This window comes from Coffea arabica, chromosome 3e (assembly GCF_036785885.1).
Source record: "Coffea arabica cultivar ET-39 chromosome 3e, Coffea Arabica ET-39 HiFi, whole genome shotgun sequence".
NCBI classification, from domain to species: domain Eukaryota; kingdom Viridiplantae; phylum Streptophyta; class Magnoliopsida; order Gentianales; family Rubiaceae; genus Coffea; species Coffea arabica.
In genome coordinates this window covers 35,012,709-35,028,647 of record NC_092315.1, presented here as the reverse complement: position 1 = coordinate 35,028,647, position 15,939 = coordinate 35,012,709, and the positions used below count along the sequence as shown (strand labels likewise).

Sequence of the window (15,939 nt, the reverse complement as noted above, 5' to 3'; positions counted from 1 at the left end):
TTTGGTTTAGAAATTTTTAGAGATTATAACCCTCTTATTATTTGATTTAAAAAATTTGATATTTGTACAAGTTTTTTTGTCTTTTATTTTAGGCAACGAAATTTGTGCTTACAAATTTCTAGCACGCTCGATGGGACCATCTCTGCCTCTTATCTCTTTATTTCGAACAACTTACCTGTTTTAAAAATCAATAGAGTCCAAGAAGGTGAACTTTGCTCTTAAAGGCATGATTGCTGGCGCTCCAACGAAATTAGTATGCCGGCGCTCATACTGTAGAGAGGACTAAGGCGAATGCTGTAGTTGAAGGAAAATATCTTGAAATTTTTCCCAACAAGAAGGGAGTCCATGATGTATCTGCTGATAAGTCAAGTGATTCTGCTACCTCTGTGGTAATCCTCGTTATGATGACTAACACAATAACTACGAAAGATCAAATTTCAAATCTAGTCAAAATTATCGAAGGGCTAATAGTGCATGTGTAAAGTCAAGACACTAATATAGTCAAACTAATGGCTATGGTGAAAAATATTGGCGAAAATAGCCTTAGCATGTTCAAATAGAAATCTAAAGTGACAGATGAAAGTGACTCATCATCAAGGGAGAAGAAGAAAGAAGGCACCAAGTCACAAACAATAAAGGAGTTTTCAATCTCTCACGATGGCACTCATGTTGATAATCTAAAGGAATTTATCAAAAATACGATCAAAGACAAGATTAGTGGAAGTACCAAGTCGTATAGTAGTTATACCAAACCTTACACCGCAAAAGTGGAGAGCTTGAAAATACCTATAGGATATCAATCTTCAAAGTTTCAATAATTTGATAGCAAGAGCAACACTAAACAACATATCGTCCTAAACAATATATCGTGTACTTTGTTGAAACCTGTAACAATGCTAGCACTGATGGTGACTTGCTTGTTAAGTAATTTGTTCGTTCATTGAAGGTAACACCTTTGATTGGTAACAGATCTGAAGTTTGGTACCATTGACAGTTGGAAATAATTAGAGCAAGAATTTCTGTGCCGCTTCTACAGCATAAAGAGAACTGTCATCATGACTGAACTCTCCAATACACATTAATGGAAGAATGAACCTGTCATCGACTTCATCGATCGCTAAAGGAATCTGAGCCTAAACTGCAAGGATCAAATTTATGAGTCTTCTGCGATTGAGATGTGTATTCAAAGCATGCATTAGGGGCTCAAATACATCTTGCAAGGTGTACAACTAGAAACATTTGATGAATTATCCATAAAATTTCATAAGATAGAAATTAACCTTGATGGATAAGACTTGCCAGTTCCTGATCCCCGCCAGGCTAATGAGAGACAAGAAATAAGGAAGGGGGTAATCCACCAGTCAAAAGTGAGAAGAATGAGGCTATGGTTGCAAGTGTAACACCTTTCAAGATTGTCCTCAAGATCGCTAAGAGAGAAGACAAGAAGATCAATACGCGTCAAGAGTAAGGAAAGAGAAAACCAACACTCAAGGAGATGCAAAACAAGGAGTACACTTTCCAAAAGTATCAGTCCACCATTTGGCTATTAAAAAGCGGGTTCAGCCTGTAAAGAAAGTATGATGACCCCACCTCCCCCTAGAGCGTATCCAAGGGTTTGGTGGACCGCCTGCCCAACTCTCAACAGGACTCACTCACTTACATCAATCAACTCTCAATATTAACCATTCAAGCCTCTAAAATAACATTTAAGTTCTACAATTTAACCAAAAGTCAAACTTATTTACAACCCAAAAGCCAAATATATGATACAACATCAAATGTCAAAATACATTCTATCTATCAAAAGAATAAGTACAAGAGGGTTATACACTTTACTTCACACTTAATTGTTCTGGGCCTCTACTCCTATAAGGAAAACAAAAACTAAAAAAATAATCTAAAAATCCACTGAGGTTTCAAAACAAGCAGTCAAGTGGGTTAAATATGGAAATATCACATTTAACACTTTTCACAGTAATAAACAATCATCCAAGAAACAATCATTCAATTATTAGAAGGATATGTGCTCACTTGGAGCCATTCATTCAGTCATTTAATAACCGACCATTTCCCTTATTCCTCCGATATTTGAAAACATTTAACAATGAAAAATCCTTCAGGGTTCATTCCATTCATTCATTTCAATCATTGCATTGTATTCACTGGCCAGTTCTCCACCAGACTTTGTAGTCATACTTGAGTATACCAAACACTATCCCAGGGTCACCAGCCGCTCGATCGAATCCGCTTCTGACTCGAATTGACTGGCAACGAAGGGCAAGAGTCCAGTTCAGTCAAAGACTTACATTCATGCACAAGTAAGATTCAATCACTTGATCATTGAAAATTTCACGATCACTTAGGTCAAGTGCGATAAAGTACACACTCACCTATTGAAAATCCATTTAACAATCATTGAAAAGCATTTAAAATTCAAGCAAATATTCACAACATTGTACAAAGTCATTGGAAGCATAACATGCAAGGAACACTCACCAATAATCAAGTAAGCAAGACAAGAGAAAGCTTTCACAAATTCTCCTAGGGGTTTCCCTCGAATTCCTCTTGAATGCCTGAGATATGCACAATCAACGATTACCTATAATCGTTCAACCAAGACCAAACAATTTCTGCTTAACCCTTCACTCAAGCATGCTCAATTTCTTATCAAATTAAGAGAGAAACTCTCTTCACTTTGTGACGACCCCACCTTTTCCTAGGACATACCCTAATAGTTAGCGGATCGCCTGTCTGACTCTCGCCAGGGCTCACTCACTTACATTAATTTCAGAGATAACATTTTGATAAACCAAAACCAAACGCTCAAATCTTTTACAATACCAAGTTCAATACAAAAGTTTCAACCATAATATGAAACTAAAGAATTTACAATCACAAAAGTCTTCACGTTAACTTCCTAAGATCCCTCGCTCGTTCCCTGACGACCAACTCCTGTAAGGAAAACAAAACTAAAAGGGCTGAGCTAAAATTCAGTGAGCTTTGCCGAACAAGTAACATTTAATAAACACTTAAATCAGTACAATTAAGCAAGTAGTGCACATTTCACTATACAATCACTTTCATTAAGCAATTGGGGAAACACTTCACTAAACAATCACTTTTAAAAGGATACGGTGCTCGCATTAGAGCCACTTCAATGTCATTGAGCATTCATTTCAGTGTCAAGAGACACTCATTTCACTGTCATTATACATTCATTTCAATATCATTGTACATTCTGCCAATTAACCTCCTTATGTCCTCCAAAACAATAAACAATCCCCTACATTCAATAATCAATTCAATAATCTCCCAACCTCATGGTAATATTCGAGTATACCGAAACATTTATCTAAATCTACCGTCCTACCCGACCAAACCCTTTGCTGGCTAGAATAGTCCATTGAACAGAGGGTTTTGGGGCCCAATTCAGCCGATGCGGCGGGACACACATACGGCTTAGATTCATGCGCACTTACAGTAACATTCAGTCAATTATCGACCTTCAAACTCAACTAAACTGAGTGCGATAAAGTGCACTCTCGACTTAGAAGGCGAGGGACAATTGAAATACACTTTACAATGAATCACTTAGCAATATTTCATAATAAGCATATTTATCACATAATTTCACTTAAGTAAACATAAACAGTTAAACACATAAATTCGGAAAACACTCACCAAATTCTTAAATAAATTACTCTCGAGTCTCGGGTTTATTTCCTGGCACGCAGCTACTTCCTGAGATAAATATATAATTCCATGATAAATTTACAATTTGTAGATGTTTACCTATTATTTAAATTATTCAAATTAAGTTTGACTTTAAAATATAAAATATAACATATTCAACATTTATTCTACCTTATTGTTTAAACTATTAAAATCGAGTTTGATCTTAAAATACAAAATACACGCAATATTTATTCCCCAATTTATTTCGAGACTTATTGATTTTATTATCTTAAATCAAGAAACATACGTATTTTTCAAATTAATAATTTATAAAATATTTGTAAAGGCAATATTAAGTGATTAGAAGCCAATTTAGGTATATAACTATCATGAGTTTTCCTCTCATTTGCTTTAATTTAACTCTACTCGTGGAACTAGATATAGTTGTTAAATCTCAGAACAACCTTAGCTATCATTTATGAAAGCTTACAGGGTTGGAAATTAGATGAAATGCTGTTCAAAAAAAGGTTTTCTCATGGCTAACATTATAGCAAAATGCATTCGGGAAATAAAAGAAAGCAATGAGGAACAAGGAAGATGGCAGCTTTGCCATCCTCTAGTTTTTTGATCATAACTGGAGCTACGCTTATCGGATTGAGGCGAATTTTATAGTGTTTCGAAGCAAGACATAGACCTACATTTCTTATGAAGACATTGACACCCAGTTCTCGCATTTCAAGGTAAAAAATGGCCGGTCAGAAGCACCTTTTGCTTTCTTCCCTCGACCAACAACCTGTAATCAGTGAACTTGTTCCCCCCTTTATCACTCAGTTTAGTTCCTACTCATTCCTGTTTTCCTGGTTAAAGTTTAGAGGCATTAGGACAGGTTTCAACTCTGTAAGTCAGCTTAGAAGCTAAGGGTTTGCAAGGAACAGCCAAGAAGCCGAAACCATAGCTGAACCAGGCCTTCTTCTCGGCCAAATTGAAAGAAACGCATGCGGCAACTAATTATACAACATGAAGCTCTTCAAAAGTTTCTTTATTCATGTACAACTCTTCCATGCAGGTTACAGTTAAGATACTATGTAACAAATCAAGTCTCAAGGTAAAATTTTGGAGCCAAAGTTCTTAAGGTAACCTAACCAGATTCTTTCCTTCTCTCGGCTGAAGTTGAAACAAGAGCTTTGTTTTCTCTCTTTCTCAAGCCTTTCTCTCGGTTGGAAGATGAAGCAAGACAGGAAGAGAAAATTTTCTCAACCAAGAACTCATTTTTCCTAACTAAAGTTTATATGCAGCTTAAACATTCAATTATACTAAATAAGCAGGAGATTTACAAAATTTTACCTCTTTTTTTTTCTTTCCTTAGAATCTGAAATTGCCAACTGCTCTAGCTTCAGCTTCGGTTCCTCAAGGTTTGCACGAAACTCTCTCTTTCTTTCTTCCCTGCTTCACTCTCACACTCGGTTGAGGCTGATAAGGAAGAAATGAACTAGGGATGCTCTCACTCTCACTTTCCTCTCGACTCTTTGGTATGAAAAGGAAGAAAGCTTTTATTTCTCACTCTCAGCCCGCCAGTTTTATTCCTTCTAAGCTGCTCTCTCATTCGGTCGTTACTTACTCAGCACATTTGATAGCATATTCCCTTTCTGGCAGCTGTCTTAAGAAGGTTATTCACCGCCCCAAATCCCAGCTAAGTTTTCCAACCTTCCACCGCTTAATCTATTAGGTAGTTGCCAAGCTTCCATTCGGTTCCAATTATTTTTGTGAAATTCTGATAGCTCAAGCTATGGCCTCATGGTAATTAGTCTAGAATTTTAAGGTTAGTTTGGTCTTTTAGTTGTAGTTTAATTACTCTCTAAGGCCTAAAATTTTTATGATTCATGTAGAAACTCCTAACTTCATTTGTATTTTCGTGGAAAATTTCTTACATTGATTTTGACACATTTAACTTTAAGAAAACCTCATTAGACATGTACTTGTTAAACTTTTAGTATATGTTACGTGTCTAATAATATTTGCAATTAACACAATTTACAATATGTAGAAACTCGTAACTTCATTTGTATTTTCGTGGAAAATTTCTTACATTGATTTTGACACATTTAACTTTAAGAAAACCTCATTAGACATGTACTTGTTAAACTTTTAGTATATGTTACGTGTCTAATAATATTTGCAATTAACACAATTTACAATATGCACGTCATGTATTTATTTAATTCGTAAAATTTTTCTATACCATTCTAGGATATTTCCTAAATTTTCAATTTATAGGGATTCAATTAGGAATTTAAGGTAACCGTTTCTTCGTTATATATAATTTTTCTAATATCAATGTAAATAAAATAAAATAATTTTAGGGTATTCACATATTTTTTTTTTGGGTTCTCACACACTTAACCACTAAGATAACACTCAAGGGGAGATTCAAAAGTGCTCCATTTGTAAGTCAAAACGTGACAAGAGTTTTCGATTCAAAAGTTAGCCAAACCGCTCAAGACTTTAACAAAACACACGTGGGAGGGAAAACCACTTTCACTTCCTTAACTCCAAATCTTTTACCCAAGTTTTGATATATATAAATGAGCGTTCAAGTTTACTAAAACTTATGAAGTCAAAACTTTACCAAACCATCATTTATTTCCTAACAAAGACACCAACAAATCCTCCAAGTTTTGAACATCAAGCAAGTGAAATTTTTTCACAAAACTCTTGGCATGACACTCCATTTTTCACCCCTTTAAATTCAAACATGTTGCTCCTTTTAAAAGTACATTTGAGGGCAATTGATTAGCAAGCTATGTTGAACAAAATTTCACTTCAAAGCTAGAGGAAATGAGACAAATTTCAATCCAAGATTCGGCCAAAACCTTCCAAAATTTCCAGCAAACACGGTTCAAGAAAAACTCCTCATTTCACTTTTAAAATACAAAGTTATCATTTCCAAAATGTTGAGATCAAATTTGGTGCTTGAGTAAATCATGAGAGTTCACCACTAAAAACACATTTAAAAGGGCTAATAACTTTCAAAATTTAAACCTCTAGTTCTTGATCCAAAACGTCAAGTTTCCTTGTTTAAGTCAAGAGAAAACTCATATACATAATAAATCCATGATCCAAGTATGAAATGGAATGCAAGTAATCGAGAAAGTTAGCTTTAAAAAACCAAAAAATGTTTCCAAGACCCTTCCAAGTTTTGTTTGTCATTTCATAAGAAAAATCCCAGTTTTTGTAATGCTCTTTGAAAACTCATAACTCAGGTTTCGTAAGTCCAAAAATCATAAATCTTATACCATTAGAAAATAGACACAAAAGTATGCAACTCTCTAGAAGACACCTTCATAAAATTCAGTCCATAAATTAGTCAAATCTCAGCCTCAATTCACTGCTCAGTTAAGTGCAAAATCAAGACAATCTTGGATTTTCAGCCCATTTTTGAAATTTTGCTGGTATTTATAGAAAGTGAACCAAACCATGAATTTTACATGGTTAAAAGAGCTATGAGTCTAGTTTCATATGCAACAAACAAAACTCAATTTAAATTTTTCTACATCAAGATATATCAGATTTCCCAAGACTGCTCAGAATCTCCTGCGGAAAAAATTTTCAGTAACACTTGACTCAATCTTCCCACTTAAACTCATGATTTTCGGTTCAAATCTAACATGCAATCAAAGTTTAATGTCTAACAAAGTTTGTGGAGCAATATTTCCCCCAAAAGTTTTGAAAAATAAGGGCTAATAGCATTCAAAAGTTTCGGTCAGTAAGAAGCTTTCAAAATAGAAATTTTTCTCAGGTCATCTGCCTAAATCAAGGTTTCAACGAAACCCATCAACAATCCATCAAAGATCCAATCTTTCTAACTACAAATTTACTAGAAACTTGAAAAAAAAAAAGGGTTTCAAGCCAATACCTCTCCTAGCAATTTCAACTAAGCAACAAGCCCAAGTTTCCTCCAAGAGATTCCCTCCAAACTTCACTCAAGATCTATTTGAATAGTTTAGGATTAATCTTTGAATTTCTCATGGATCAAGCAAGAAATCAAGGCTAGAAAATGGAGTATTTTTTATCCCCTTACCTCTCAAATTTAGTCCAACAAGAAGCCAAGAAGAAGAAATGGTAATAAAGGCTTGGTTTAGGATAAGAATAAAACTTAGTCTTGGTCAAGACTTCATGGTTGAGTGACGAGTGTCAAATCAAGATGTAATTTTTATCTAATTATCTTCCATTCACTAAAATATATTATCCATCTCTAATTATCTCTTAACACCTTATAGCACAATATTCCTTTTGTACAAAACTCCTTCTAATCTTTCAAATTTAGTATACACACTTAACTAGTCGGTCACATTAATATAATGCACTATGAAACTTAATATGCACTAAACTATAAAAAAGGGAATGATAAAAATCTTAACTTAACCTTTAAAATCACTATCAAATTAAGACTAGCAAATAAGTAAATAAAGTAAAATTAAAAGGGAATATAAATTAAATTTTCAAAAATAGGAGAAAATTTAAAAATAATTTTCGGATCCTCACAAAAAGCACAATCATGATTTAGACCAGATTTGGTTCTCTTGACCAAAATTAAAGTCAATAAACTCATTGAAACTAGATTTATTCGTGAAATAAAAAATCCCATATGGATTTCAAGTATTGTGCTTATACGAAAAAAGAATGAACAAATCCGTATCTGCGTCGATTTCAAGGATCTTAACAATGCTTGTTCCAAAGATGATTTTCCTCTACCTATCACTGAACTCATGATTGATGCAACTACTGGGCATGAGGTTTTATTGTTTATGGATGGCTCTTCTGGTTACAATCAAATTCGAATAGCACATGAGGATGATGAGTTCACTACATTTTGTACTCCTAATGGTATTTATTGCTATAAAGTAATGTCCTTTGATCTTAAAAATGCCAGAACTACATATTAAAGAACAATGCAAAATGTGACGGTCCTACCTTATTTTAGGGCGTACCCTAAAAGTTAGCAGATTGTGACAGCCCCACCTCCCCCTAAGGCGAACCAGAGGGTTCGGCGGACCGCCTGCCCAACTCTCGTCGGGACTCAGTCGAACCTCAATCAAATCCGAAATAAAACCACAAGATCAAACGAAATAACAATCCAAAATTTAAAGCGAAACTTATATACATTTCTATCTCAAAAGGAAGTACAAATATCGAATATACAAAGGTTCTCAATTCGTCATACATCCAGCCCATGCCAAGCACTAGGGCGAGAACCATTACAAAACAAAAAACTAGACTAGGCTAACCTACACTGGGCTCTCGTCCTTACTCGCATCCCCCTGTTAAGGAAAACAAAATTAAAGGGGTGAGCTAAAAGCTCAGTGAGGTTCCGAACACATATTCAACAACAAAGCCAATACATTAATCATCGATAATCAATAATTCAAGAAACATTTACAATGAAAAGCGATAATAACACATTCATTAAAAGGATACGGGCTCACAGGGAGCCATTTGTTCGTTCGTTCGTTCGTTCGTTCTCCTGTCATTCCCCTTATTCCTCCAATCATTTGAAAATACATTTTTATAAGTAAAACCCTCGTTCGATCGTTTATTTCATTCACCCCCTTATGGACGTTGGCCAGGCTCCACCAACCTACAAGGTAATACTCGAATATACCAACGTTCACACCCAGGGTCACCATATCGCTCGACCGAGTCCGCTTCTGGCTCGAGTCGATCGGTAACGAAGGGCAGGGCCCAATTCAGCCAAAAGGCTTACATCATGCACAACTAATGTATCAATCATTAAATCGTTGAAAATTTCACGTTTCATTTAGGTCGAACGCGATAAAGTACACGCTCGCTTAGAAAATTCGTTTTGGAAATCATTGGAAACACTTAACACATTATCAAACAATAACAACAAGTCATGAAGTCAAGGAGAATATAACAAACAAGGAACACTCACCTATGTACGCAAAACAACGTGCAAAATATTCTTCCGGATATTATCCTTAGTCACCGAGAAAACCTAAGATTAAACGAGAAAGAATATTACAGCTCATCTAGCACAAACAATTAGGTGAAATCAAAGAAACTCAACAATTGATGAGTAGAACGTATAAAAAGACTTTAAAGTGAAACGAGAACATTTGGACCCGTGGACAAGAATAATTAGGGTTTCGTAGACCAAACGTAAAACCAAACGAAAGACAAGTCGGAATCCAACTAGATAGGCTAAGAAATACTATTTTCGGAATCGTTTATATGGTTCAAAATTATCTCATATTCAAGTAGATACTATACACTAAATGTCTTAATGAAATTCATGAAAAAAAAAGAGGTCAAAATACCCAAGAAAATCCTAAACCACTCCTCTTTATTTGGGTAAGAGTAAGTACACATTTGGAGTTTCCAATTGAAGAAGGATCATGTTTTAAGATGGAAAACGGTCATAGTATTTGCCAAACGAAAAATATACAAGTTCAAATAGAAACTTAGCCCTCGAGCGAAAATTTGGGCAGCACGCCCTTTGTATTTACCTATTTTCCAACTATTTATGGCTTCATTATTTTTCTCAATCAATCCCAACATTACACATAACATAAATAGCCACTCAATAGGCTCAATGTCATATGATTACCAAATCAAGTTAGGACATGTGCGGAAATGACGTTTAGGTTGGAAAACAAAAGGCAGATTTGCTGTTGCTTAGCGGAACTAACACAACTGAAGCGACACTAGTCGGATTGAGGTGAAATTTACACCGTTTCGAATCTAAGAGAAAGGGCTACAATGTTGAAGAAGGTCACTCAGTCCAGTTTGCAATGTATTTAGGTCAAATTTATCAAAACAACCCCAAATTTTCCAGTTCGCAGTTCAACTAGCAGTCCTGATTCATTCAATCATATCTCAGCACATACAACTCCAATTCAAGTGATTTTAAAGCCATCTAAAAGCTAAGATACCAGGCTATATTTCTTAAGAAGACATCGACAACCAAATCAGTAGTATTCCCGGTCAAACTAACCAATTGCAGAAACTGATTATCAGTTTCGGACAGAAACAGGGCAGCAGGGGTATTTCGGTCTTTTCACAGGATACGTTACTCCGATTGGGCTGAAATTTTGTAGAAAACTCTAAAACATCATTCTCTACAACTTTTATGTTTTAACCCAAGGCTAATTCGGCCTCTAACTAGGAGAAACAGTACCAGGCAGAATGGGGTTAATTGAAACCCTAATCTGAAATTTTCCGCACAAAGTGAAATTTTTCCGCAATTAGCTACAATTTACGCACTATGGCTTCATTCTAGACTATCCCAAGGCATCATCCATGGCCACACAATACCAAACATATAAAAACAAAAAAAATCAAGAATAAATATAAAATTCACCAATCTCTACCAAAAGTTATGAAATCTTCCATAAAATCACCACCTTAATTATCACAAGTCACTAATTTAACACTAGCATGAGTAAAGGAAGAATCTCTTGATCACTTACCTTGTAAACTCAAGAAATAAGCCAACTAAGCACCTCTTCTTTCCAAACTACTCCACCACTCACCTTAATCCTACCAAGAGAGAGGTTTTTATGGAGTAAATCAAGGTTCTAACGGTTGGTTTGTGAGATTGAGCAAGAAATAGAAGAAAGAAATTGGAAGCTTTTTTTCTCCTTTTCCTCTCCAAGAGGCTCGGCCAACAAGAAAGAAATAAGAAGAGATTTTGGGTCAATTTTTTGTTTTATTTAGTGAAGATAGTAAAGTGGTCAAAGTCCATGACCAATAGAAAAGTGCCAACTAGCACCCTTTTGTTCATTGTTATCCTTTTGTCTCTTCAACAATAATCCACTTAAGGTAACCCCTAATTATCTCTTAACACCTGATAACTTAAACCCGGTATACAAAACTTAACCTAATTGGCCGAATTTTATCGATTTTACCGCACTAGTGGGTCCCACATCCGGTATATACTCTTAAAACCTCATGAACTAACTTATACTAGAAAAATAATTTTTAAAATCATATTTGCTCATAAAAATTATTTTTAAAATGTTCCGAATAAAGAAAATGTGGAAAGGCGTGCAATTAAAATAAAATAACCTAGAAATGAAGAAAATTACGAGTTCTCACACAGATCATCTGTCTGGCTCTCGTCAGGACTCACTAATTTCACATTAACTTCAGAGATAACATTTTGCTAAACTTTCATTAATCTTACATTAACTTCAGAGATAACATTGAGGTATACTAAAACCCCACGTTCAAATCTTTTACAATGCCAAGTTTAATACAAAACTTCAGCCGTAATATGATACTAGATAATTTACAAGCACGAAAGACTTCATGTTAACTCCCTAAGCTCCCTCGTTCATTTCTCGACCACCAACCCCTGTAAGAAAAACAAAGCTAAAAAGTTGAGTTAAAACTCAGTGAGATTTACCGAACAAGTAACATTCAATAAACACTTAAACCAGTACAATTAAGCAAGTAATGAACATTTCACCGTATAGTCACTTTCAAAAGGATACAAACTCCTCCTGGGAGTTATTTCAATATCACTGCACACTCATTTCAATGTCATTGTACATCATTTCAATATCATTGCACACTCTACCAATTCGCCTCCTTATGTCTTCCAAAACAATAAACAATCCCCTATATTCAATAATCAGTTCAATAATTTTCCAACTTCAGGGTAATACTCGAATATACCGAAACAGTTACCCAAAACTTCCGTCCTATCCGACCAAGCTCTTTGCTGGTTTGAATAGTTTTTTTTTTTTTTTGGAGCTGCATAACAATATGTGAAATTTTCGTTTCAATACAAGTTTGGCTTACAAGAAATGCGGATAAATATGCTATTCAAAATTAAACTATAATCAATTAATTTTCAATTTCTGCTTCACATGCTTTTAAAAAAGTAACCCTAATCTAATACCCAAATCCAAGTTAAACAATAAACAAGTTCTAACTTTTAATCTTTTTTTTTTTAGTTACGAATCGAGTAGTTTTTTTTTATTATTCATATGAAAAACAACTACAGCACCATTGGAACCAAAACAAAAACGAGCTAGCATCTCTTCCAACGGAAGATAGGGAACCCTAATCTATCCATTCGCAAATCTCCACGGACTAAAGGAGGTAACATCGCAAAGGAATTAAACAAGGAATCCGTTCCTGTATCGGCACCCAACTTAGCCAACCTGTCCGAAGGCCTGTTGGCCTCTCTGTAACAATGTGTAATAGACCGGAACAACCACCAATGTCGCAACAGATCCTCCAATACCATCTGCAGCCGCCAGGGGCATGCCTGATCGCCTGATATGATCCGAACCAGAGTTAGTGAGTCCACTTCTAGATGCAACTCCAAATGCCCCCTAGCAATGCACTGTTGCACCTCCTGCACTAACGCCTTTAAATCTGCATGTAGGCTCGTCATGACACAAAAAAAGCATGAAAACCCGAGGATGAAACCCCCCCTGAGAGTCCCGGACCACACCCCCTCCTCCACTCAAACCTGGATTCCCAAGAGAACAACCATCCATATTGAGCTTATAACCCCCGCTCGGGGCTACTCATTGACAGGCAGAATGGTGATCGTTTTTGGCCAAGCTGCTAAGGCTGAGTGCAAACTCTCCCACGAGCCGCCGGGCCACGACATAGATGGAAACTGAACCTGAAGTAATTCCCGCAGCCTGATCAAAGCTTGGCCTACCACCAATCTCTCAGATGTTGTTCCCTCATTCATTAACGTCCTACTTCTCGCACACCACAATTCCCAACATATAATAGAAGGAAGTATACGATAAGCAAAGGCCACATATCGTTGTGGGGCTGACCGTAGCCACCACGAAATTACCATTTGCCGGACCAAAGAGATACGAGTCGAAGCCCTCTCCTGAAACTCAAAAGCCCTCCACACCTGCGAGGCAGTTTTCCCAGTGCAAAAAAGGTGTTCCAACCGTTCCTCCTGGGGAACAGAGCAGCAGCAGCATCTAGAAGGCCCTTGGACACCCAAACGGCACACCTGGTCCAGCAGAGGCAGCCTACCCGACATCAAGCGAAGCATGAAGAATGAAATCGTGATTGGTAGTAACCTCTGCCAAACACAAGCAGCCCCGAACGACCTATGCGAGTGGGGCCAAATGATCGCCAAGGCCGAGGCAACTGTGAACTCCCCACTGGGAGTTAACATCCACACCATCCTATCCTCTCCCCGGGATGTTGGAGGCCTACAAGCTAATACAAGTCGTACCACCTCCGATTGCAACACCTATGAGAGCGCGCTGAAATCGTGATTGGTAGTGACCTCTGCCAAACACAAGTAGCCCCGAACGACCTATGCGAGTGGGGCCGAATGATTGCCAAGGCCGAGGCAACTGTGAACTCCCCACTGGGAGTTAACATCCACACCATCCTGTCCTCTCCCCGAGATGTTGGAGGCCTACAAGCCAATACAAGCCGTACCAGCTCCGGTTGCAACACCTATGAGAGCGCGCTGAAATCCCACTCCCTTCCCGTCACTAGATCCGCTACCCTTTGATCCTGGAAAACCTCCACACGTTGACATAAGGGACCAGACCCTATCCAGTTGTCATGCCAGAAGTCCATAGAACCTGCCCAAACAATCCACCCTATATGCTCTTCCGTTACACCCTGGACCTCACACATCCGTTTCCAAGTATTAGAACTACCTATTCTCTCCTCTGCCAAACAAGGATGCCTGCCTCTACAATACTTGGAAGCAATAAATGAAGCCCAGAGCGAGCACCCCTGTCTAAACTTCCACCATAACTTCATGGAAAAAGCCTGGAACACCTCAGTCAGACGCCGGAGGCCCAGACCCCTTTCGTCATGTGGCCGACACAAGTTCGCCCACTTCATCCAATGGAACCTTGGGCCATGCTCCGACTCACCCCACAGGAATGCCACCATGGCTCGCTCCAACTCCTTCAAGACCACCTTGGGAGGTGATGCCGCCGCCAACAAGTGAGTTGGCATAGATGACAGAACGTGCTTGAGCAGAACAACCCTCCCTCCTGGCGACAGGATATGGTGCTTCCATGATAGGATCTTGTGAAGAACACCCTTGCACAGCTCCACAAAGTACTCCTTCTTCCGTCTGCCAAAAAACAGGGGGCACCCGAGGTATCTGACTGGGAACTCCCGCTTCCGGAACCCTGTCATCTGCCCGATAAGCTTGCAGCGATACGACCCGAGGCGTGGGTGTACTAAAAAATAGCTTTTCTATGGATTAATCTTCTGACCCGAGACGTCACAGTATCCATCCAAGACTTGCATTATCAAGCACAAAGAAGACTTCAACCCACTAGTGAAAATGATCATGTCATCCGCAAAAGCCAGGTGGGTAACCACTGGGCACCCGAGAGGGACCTTGAAAGGCTGGAACTGGCCCTGCTCAACTAAGGCGTTCAGAGCTCTAGTAAGAGCGTCAGCTCCAATGACAAATAAGGTTGGAGAAAGCGGATCCCCCTGCCTCAAGCCACGGGTAGACCGGAAGAAACCATGCGGTACGCCATTGACCAAAACAGAAAACCACACGTTCGAAACCAAGCGCCATATAGCATCAATCCAGGACTCAGAAAAACCAAACCGCCGCAACACTTGTAAGAGGAAGCACCAGGACACCCTGTCATAGGCTTTCATCATATCCAGCTTCAGAACCACATTTCCCCTACGGGAAGGTTTTCCAATATCCATCACAAGTTCCTGTGCTAGCAGAAAGTTCTCTGATACCTGTCGCCCCTTAACAAAGCCACTCTGTTGGGGAGAGATGATTCGGGGAAGAAGATGAGCTAGACGACCCGATAGTATGCGGGAGATTACCTTGTTGATAAAGTTACATAGACTGATCGGGCGATATTGTGTAAAATCTTGCGGTGAGGGCACTTTACGGATCAACACGATGGAAGTGGCGGTGATGCTCCATGGCAACTCTGCTCCGCAAAAGAAACTCAGGTTGGCTTTGTGGACGTCCTCCGCTTCTGTCTCCCACGCAAAGGTAAAGAATTTACCTGTAAACCCATCCGGTCCCACCGCACTCTCCCCATCCATGTCGAATACCACCGTTTTAACCTCATCCATGGTGGGGGGCTACATTAGTTGGATATTGTCTTGGTTTGTCACCAGCTTGGGAATAACGTCTAAGAAACCATACGAAGAGGCAGAATCCGACTCTGCCGAGAAGAGCTTCTGGAAGAAGGAAATAGTTTCGCCGCTAATGAGCTCCTCGGACTCCACCCACTAGCCATTGGAGTC

General features: G+C 38.2%; 1 long non-coding RNA gene across 1 annotated transcript; it reads right to left on the bottom strand.

Moving 5' to 3' along the window:
- Positions 1-2,527: 2,527 nt before the first annotated feature.
- LOC140038720 (uncharacterized) lies at positions 2,528-5,227 on the bottom strand. The gene is made up of 3 exons (XR_011842289.1): positions 5,020-5,227; positions 3,682-3,741; positions 2,528-2,952 (listed from the first exon to the last, which is right to left on the bottom strand). It is a non-coding gene; the product is annotated as an uncharacterized lncRNA (long non-coding RNA).
- Positions 5,228-15,939: the final 10,712 nt, after the last annotated feature.